The sequence below is a fragment of the Schistocerca cancellata genome, chromosome 2 (assembly GCF_023864275.1).
Source record: "Schistocerca cancellata isolate TAMUIC-IGC-003103 chromosome 2, iqSchCanc2.1, whole genome shotgun sequence".
Lineage (NCBI taxonomy): Eukaryota > Metazoa > Arthropoda > Insecta > Orthoptera > Acrididae > Schistocerca > Schistocerca cancellata.
Genome location: NC_064627.1, coordinates 789,669,909 through 789,678,489, shown reverse-complemented (window position 1 = coordinate 789,678,489; position 8,581 = coordinate 789,669,909). Strand labels below are relative to the sequence as shown.

Sequence of the window (8,581 nt, the reverse complement as noted above, 5' to 3'; positions counted from 1 at the left end):
TTTTCGATTTGCTACTCCTCTCGGTTAGAAGATGCTCATTACAGAAGGTGAGCTGGTGCAAGAGTTGAAGTGATATTAAAAATACCACTATGAAAATTTAGTTTCAGTAAGGCCACTTAGTACGGTACTTTATTCGGTGTTACTTATGTAAAAATTAATACAACAACGGTTGTATTTCTACAGCTTTTCAGTTTGGTAAAGTGATGTACACTACAACTAGAGGAGTTCTGCGAAGAAACTTTCCTGAATATGAAGACAGATCAGTCGTCATCAATGGTGTAGCAGTTGGTGGTGTACTTTGCGTGGGGTTAGATAACGTGAAGCACGCCTTGATGATAAGGAAAATCCCAAGGAGTCCTTCGTCCAGCTGCTCTTCGAGAAATAACAGCTTTAGCTTTGAGACCTCCTTTATGGCTATCACAGTCTCGTGGACTTAAAAATACATATAGCCATCATCGTCAGCTGATGACTTCCCGCGGCTTTTCATTACAGTAAGTCTTTCATTTCCAGCTTCGTTTTGTATCGACGGCACACGAAGAAGAAAAACACGAGGCAGGTTCGCGCTCCGCACAGCAAGCCATAGCAGGCGGCAATAGCCGCGTGTGTGGCGCATAGGTTTCCGTCTCGTTGCAGAGGAGAATGGTAAGGGATATGATTGATTCCATAGCTAAAAATAATTTAGATATCGGTGGAAGTTTCCATAATTATCGTAGATAAAAGATGAGATTCAAATATCTCGAGAAAAAAGGAAAAAAATTAATTATATTTTCGGTCTTACCTATATTTTGTATGAAGTTATGTACGTAGTAAAACGCACTTTTTACTTAGACTTTTCAAAATACGCGAGGCGTTATAGTTTACTCACAATAACTACGGACAATAGCGAAAAGAAAACTAGTTCATTATCAACCTGTGACGTGTGGCTATAAGACAAGGGAAAATACTTTTTTTTTTTTTACCGGATACTTTCCTCAAAATCGAATGATAAAGACTGCATAGCGGAAAGCAATTTGCATGGGGAGACGACATATAACTTATGGATTCAGTGCGCCTCGTAATATAATGTTTGCATGTTAGTGTGTTTGTTAATCTTTATTCTACGTGCCTATCTCATAAACACATTAGAAAATTCTCCGAGGTATACCGACAGTAATGTCGAAACTCATTAAATGCTCGTATGTGTTTAATAAATGTAGAAATTTGTTAATGCGAAACTAATCCTTGGCTTTAACATGTGACACTTTGTACATTAAACCTGTCTTACGATTGTTAATAATTTTACTTTGGAACCTATGAAGAACTGAATGTATGTTATATTGGCCTTGAACGCACAAAACAACTGTTTCCGGTGACCCTGAAATAAACAGAGGAACATGTTACTTTTGCAACGGAAGACTTGCTCCCCTCCGCCACTGTGCCTGAAATATGATCATATGCTTGTGCACCTGAAATAAATCATTCCACTGTGCAGTACTAGTGCGCTTGTCTGTGCGTTTTCGATTTTGTAGTAGTAAACGGGAACTGCTGAGTCTCAAGGGAATGTGGGTCAAAAACTTCCGCCAATGGAATATTTGTATTGAAACAAGAAATACATATACATGGTCAAAGGGCTACACTTACCTTTTTAGTTTTAGGTATGTGCCCATTTTAGACAAACTTGTCTGTTACGACTGCATAAAGGCAAGCGTGGAACGCAAAAACTATAGTCATACACCACAGTTACTTGTCCTAAGATTTCTACTTTAAAATGTTTACATTCTCAGAAGGAAGGATGATGCAACAACTTTCTGAAGACGTGAAACTTCCTGGCAGATTAAAACTGTATGCCCGACCGAGACTCGAACTCGGGACCTTTGCCTTTCGCGGGCAAGTGCTCTACCAACTGAGCTACCGAAGCACGACTCACGCCCGGTACTCACAGCTTTACTTCTGCCAGTACCTCGTCTCCTACCTTCCAAACTCTACAGAAGCTCTCCTGCGAACCTTGCAGAACTAGCACTCCTGAAAGAAAGGATATTGCGGAGACATGGCTTAGCCACAGCCTGGGGGATGTTTCCAGAATGAAATTTTCACTCTGCAGCGGAGTGTTTGGAAGATAGGAGACGAGGTACTGGCAGAAGTAAAGCTGTGAGTACCGGGCGTGAGTCGTGCTTCGGTAGCTCAGTTGGTAGAGCACTTGCCCGCGAAAGGCAAAGGTCCTGAGTTCGAGTCTCGGTCGGGCACACAGTTTTAATCTGCCAGGAAGTTTCATATCAGCGCACACTCCGCTGCAGAGTGAAAATCTCATTCTGAAGACATGTTTGGCGAGGAATCACTAGTTCTCCGTTAAATCCAGGTTACGTTAATTAAAAACACGGAATCAAGTCAATGGCTGATTCGACCTAAAACTTGATTCCGGCAAATAATTATCATGGTAAACTTTCGTATGAACTCAAGATACGAGTCCAACTGAACTTATCCATCTTAATCCTAGGGTGACCAGGCTAATGATTTTCTAATTATGAATCTGACATGAAAAGAATAATTCACAATAATGTTATTACGGCCTAGCCATATCACAAAATATTCGAGATCGCGGTTCGATACACCACGTTCAGCAAGCAGAGGCAGGCAGAGTACAAATAGCAGCACTCAGAGTGCTCCAAGCGACGTTCAGGAAACAAGTGCGAGCGCAAGTGAAAACTCTACCCGTCGTTAACTTGGCAGGAAAATCTGTGATTTCTGCCATTACCAACTTAACCCAGACGGCCACAGAGGTTTACCCTACGCGCTCGTTCAGGTACAAGGCTTTTAGTTGAGTTATTAGCCGACCACATTATCGCACCTGAGAGTGCGGGTCCTTCAGTCGGCTTATCGTAGATACTGTACAAGACTGATGGCTGCGGGGGACACGAGAACGTACTGTCGCAAGAGGAAGGGACCCAGGACGGCCATCTAGCGCTACCGAGAGGGAACACCATCGTGTTCGGCGTATAGCTCGGCACATAGTACTGCGTCTATAGCTGCAATGTGAGCAGCAGTGACACAACGAACTGTTAGAAATCGGTTACTTCAAGGACAGCTCCGAACCAGAGGCCCTTAAACGTACATTCCACTGACCCAAAACTACTACCGTTTGCGCCTTCAGTGGTATCAAACGAAAGTCCATTGGAGTGCAGGTTGGAGATTTGATGTGTTTTATGATGAAAGCTGGTTCTGCCTCGATGCCAGTGATGGCCGAGTGTTGATCAGAAGAATGCTAGTTGAGTGCCTTCAACAAACCTGTCACCATGCTAGACACACTGGACGTTCACCTGGAGTTATGGTCTGGTGTGCAATTTCTTACTACAGCAGGAGCACTCTCGTGTTCGTGCCACACATCTGGACTGCAAATTTTGTACGTCAGTCAGGATCTGTTGTACTGCCGTTCAGGAACACCATTCTAGGGTGTGTTTCCCTACAGGGTAACGCTCTCCTACTTAACGCCATTTGAGCCCAACATACTATAAAGAGTGTCGACATGTTGATTTGACCTACTCAATCACCAGATCTGTGTCCAATTGAGCGCATATGGGACATCATCGGACAACAACTCCAGCATGGTCCACAAACAGCGTCAACCATCCCTGTGTCGAGCGACTAAGTGCAACATGTATAGAACATAATGCCATGAACTGACATCCAGCACCTTTACAACACAATGTATGCACGTTTTGCATGTTTTCATTCAACATTCGGGCGGTTACACTAATTTTAACGTACCAGCACTTCACATTTGCAATGGCTTATCTCGCGCTTACATTAACCTGTGGTCTTGCAATTTAAATCATTTAAATACGGGGTTGGGTTGTTTGGGGAAGGAAATCGGCAGTGCCCTTTCAAAGGAACCATCCTGGCATTTGCCTGGAGCGATTTAGGGAAATCACGGAAAACCTAAATCAGGATGGCCTGTCGCGGGATTGAACCGTCGTCCTCCCGAATGCGAGTCCAGTGTCTAACCACTGCGCCACCTCGCTCGGTCATTTAAATATGTTGTCTACGCAAATGTATTCCTGAAAGTTCATAATCTTACGTCAGTTATTTTTTGGTGTTGAGAGCTTTTCTTCCGTCAGTATATTTGTTGTCCTTTCACAAACTTTGTAGGACAGCGGTACTACGGAACCGCGACATTATTGCAGTTGGCCTTCTGTGGCCGTTATTGGAAACACTTTGTGACGTTACAGTAAACAAAAGGCCTCTCAGTTTTTCGACTTTCATACGAACTGTGGAAGTCTGAACAGCTCAACGGGCGAGTTGTCTGTCCGTTGGAACAGCAGAACACATCGGCCTCAAGCGCACAGGTAGACACACGAGCCGACCGAAGCGCCCTCACTCACAGGTGCAAGTAATATTGTGGTCGACTAATACCTGCCTGAAGAGATGTAATTTGTACTGTATCTGATATGCTTGTGATTTGCTTCTACATTTTTATCTGCCTGTGATCAAGCATATTTTTAAAATTACTGAGAAATTACCAAGCGCAAATCATCCAGTTTTGCTTAATCCCCTGATTCAGCAGTCCAATTTTAGCGCCCCTCATGCTACGACGATTCTTATTTTCACTAATTTAGCCATCTCACTGAAGTGGACGCTGCGACGCGTGGAACGGACGAGTGCAGCCGTACGTTTTGTGTGGCGGGGGCAGAGCAAACACTTGTCGTCCTCGTGTCCCTTTAGTATCTGCAGCCAGGGAGCGGGCAGGCTACGGTCGCCGCCGGTCGATGCGAGCTATCGGACCGGACGGATCTTATCCTAATGAACCTAATGAACAGCGGCCACACGAGCTGTGATGAGCCGTGATGAGCTGTTTGATCCTTCAACGTTTACTTACTCAATTACTCATCATATTCGCAGTTGTTCAAAAACTGCGCGTCATTCAAGATGTATTCGAAGCAAATTCCGAAGCTGAATTAAACGGTGGTTACAACGGGGTTCCTCAGCACAACTCTCTCTCTACTTTCTTGGTGATGCGTCGTGCGCCGGTAGTGGGGTAATGAGAACAGTGAAGAATAGTTCTATCCGAATGGTAAAGAACATCAACAGAAACCCCTTCGTGGAGTAACATATTTACAATCAAAAAAGACAAATAATGATTAAGTAAACATTTTTGGAAACAGTGATCAATTAATTGTTATATTTTGACTAAAGTTCAGTCTTGATCACTCATGTATGTTTTAATGATACAGGTAACCGGTTTCGGTTCTTTCTACAGAACCATCATCAGACCCATGGCTCCCTTAGGATGGTAGGCGGAGCTCTCCTCGCTGCTACGCAGTCAACTGCGTAGCAGCGAGGAGAGCTCCGCCTACCATCCTAAGGGAGCCATGGGTCTGATGATGGTTCTGTAGAAAGAACCGAAACCGGTTACCTGTATCATTAAAACATACATGAGTATCAAGACTGAACTTTAGTCAAAATATAATGATTAAGTAACTAAAGATTAAAGTCTACGTTCACTAACGTTCGATTTGTGTAAAGTGCAGTGCTAGCAGTTCCTTGGTAATTTTCTAAGGTTAAACACACGATTCCTTAGCGAGCTTCTGGTTGTAAAAATTGGCAATTTGTGGTAAGGACTATGGGACCAAACTGCTAAGGTCATCGATCCTTAGACTTACGCACTACTTAATTTAATTTTAAATTAACAACAGTCTCAGTTGCAATGTTTACCTAGTCTTACCTAGGTTTCAGTTGGGATAACCCAATCTTCTTTAGGACAATGTCAAAAACTAAAAACTATAATATAGTAATACACCGTCATATTACAATAACTTATCTGGGAAACAGCCTTGGCCCCACTTCGCGACCGCAGTACGGCAGTAACGGATGTTGTACTGGAACTGGCTATAGCCTCTTAATCTAACCTAAACTAACTTACGCTAACGACAACACACACACACCCATGCCAGAGGGAGGACTCGAACCTCCGACGGGGGGAGCCGGCTTCTGGTTGATACAGATGTTGCCCGTTCCAGTGATCTCAAAAAAATAACTGGTTAGATAGCTGGGACCGAATTGCCGATCCGCGCTTGAGCGCCGGACCAAATACTGCCGCGGCGGACGGATATGGCGCGAGTTGGTGGCGAGCACACGACATGTATTAGGAAAATAGTGGCCCTAATTGCAGCGCCGTGGTCGTCGAAGCGCTCTCTGCTGGAAGCGGACTTCGTGCCTCTTGTGGCAGAAGCCAGAGATTCGATGGACTACTAATTGGCGTGTTGATGTTGTTGTTGATGTCGATGTCCGGAACATTTACCGACATGCTGGACGAGCGCGGACCGACGTTTGGTTGCAGGTACTTGTGCGTGTCGTTGCGAACGATGCCCGAAACCTGGCCACCCGCTGGACGCGAGTGTGTTGCAGGTTGCCGTCTTGCAGAAGGCACTCAGTACTTGGTCTCTGACAGTTTTTACTTAGGGCATTTCAACAATTCATGTTACACACTTCTAGAGGTTATAGAGGGGACTTAGTAGATCAAGTTTTAGGTAGAAACCCTTGTCCGGAAACGTCATCCAATGATGCCACAGAGCGTCAAAGTTAGAGGCGCCGGCGCACAGTGGGTCAGAATCCCAAAAAGATGGTCAAAATATAAGTAGTTGTTCAATTTGTACCAAACTTAGTATGTAAGGGTTTACGCAGTTTATGATAAAGAATATGATATCAAAAAGTGAAAAAAACAAAATGGCGGACCCAAGATGGCAGGCTCTATGTACACTACTGTCATTTTTTACGTATAAAAGTAATTTTTAGGGAATTATCGAGGTTACTGATGATGACAGAGTTCAAAAAATTTAAAAATGGTGGATCCAAGATGGCGGTCAAAATCTGTCTTTTTATTTATTTATATTTATATATTTTTATTCATATAAAAGTCAGAATTTAGAGGTTATTGTAGTTAATGCTTAAAAAATAAACCAAAAAAGTGGAAAACTCGAAGAAAGGACCAAATATAGGTTACAAGATGGTGTAAAATATTACAAAAAATTATTTCATTTTAATTAAAATTATTTATTTTGTAAATTTTTTATAACTTAATTTACAAGTTTTCATTTTCTTATTCTTTTTCATCTTCTGCTTCAACTGAATCGTCATCATCCTCAAACACTGTTTCCTCATTATCTGCATCTGCATCTGAATCTTCATAGCCTTCCGCCACATGAACTAAGAGGGCAACGGCTTCTGGCGACAAACTCTTCAGTTTCTTCGGCGAAGATTTGCGTAAGGAAGAAACGTAGGGGTCTGTCGCTGCCAAAAATCTCCTGAACACGTCTTCCATAGTCTTAACTCTTGAAAACTTTCGAGAAAAACTCAGGCGGTATTGCTTTATCAACTTATTGGTTGATTCCTGAGCATCCTCTGATAGTTGACCGATGGATAAAATGGCCGAAGAAATAATGTCTGGACCGTGAATCAACAATCTATGGACTGCTGTTGGCATGTTGTACCAGGGGTATTCTTTCACGTAGTGCCTGGCAGTTGCTAAGGCGTATGCTCGAAACTTTTCAACGTCGATATGACGTCCGCTCGAAATCGTCTGCAAAATTATATGGAAACGGAGGATTAGTTCTTCGGAAACTCCAGTTATCAGCGCTGATGTTGGAGTGTTTTCAAAAAAACGTCGAGCGGTGTTTCCGTCATTCGTACTGCCAAACCCTTGTCAATTACAATTCCAAGCTGCTCTTTGAAAGCTTTTTGAATGTTGGCTTTCAGTATTGCTTTTTCCTCTTTATCTTCTGCTTTACGTGCCTGCCACTTTTTTGTTTTCATTTGGTATGCCAAATGAATACAACATTCAAAACATCGAATCCTGGCGTGAAGAGTTGATAGTCCGTACTGCAGATAATCGGCGGTAACTTGTTTTTTGAAAACATCGTCAATGTTATTATATTGGGCAGACGTAGCCTTGCAGAGATAGCACCGTTGCGCAGATTTCGTGTTGGTGATAGCATTGTACACTTTACCATCTACCATGGTCATGCTAAAATTGTATTTAATGGAAATGTCTTTCCCATGAATAACTGTTTCGAATGACTGGAGTTGTTCGATCTGTTCGTCGTAATACGCTTTCTCATTTAAAGACGTTTGCTCTGTTTCCTTTGTAAATTCTAACTTCAGTGGTCTGCAAAAGAGGGTTGAACACGGCTTCGGATTAATCCATAAGATCTTTTCTTCTTTAGTTTCTCCATTTACACCTGCAAGTTTCAGTGGAACAAGCGAAGTGAAAAATAAAGTTGCATCTGAAATACTCGAATCTGAAAACTTCATTTTATACATGCTTTGCCTGGAGGTTCCGTCAAAGCCCCACTTACAAATAAGGGCCATATTAGACATTTACGAATCACTCATATGTAAAATATCGTCTCGTTTGAGCAGTAGAACACGTTGAACAGTGTGGTCTAACAAAGCTTGCAACCGTACCTCAGCTTTTGATTCGGTAAAAGTGAGGGTTACGTCTGGAGGGCAGCAATCTTTTTTTGCTATCAAAACAGCTGAATACGGTGGATATAGTGTGTTTAAGCCTTTTCCTTTAGCCCCATTTCTCAAATGCTGGTAAGATACTTTTGAC

General features: G+C 42.7%; 1 non-coding gene across 1 annotated transcript; it reads right to left on the bottom strand.

The window, feature by feature from the left end:
- Positions 1 to 1,823: 1,823 nt before the first annotated feature.
- On the bottom strand, positions 1,824 to 1,898 carry Trnas-cga (transfer RNA serine (anticodon CGA)). Its single transcript has one exon. It is a non-coding gene; the product is annotated as a tRNA-Ser (tRNA).
- Positions 1,899 to 8,581: the final 6,683 nt, after the last annotated feature.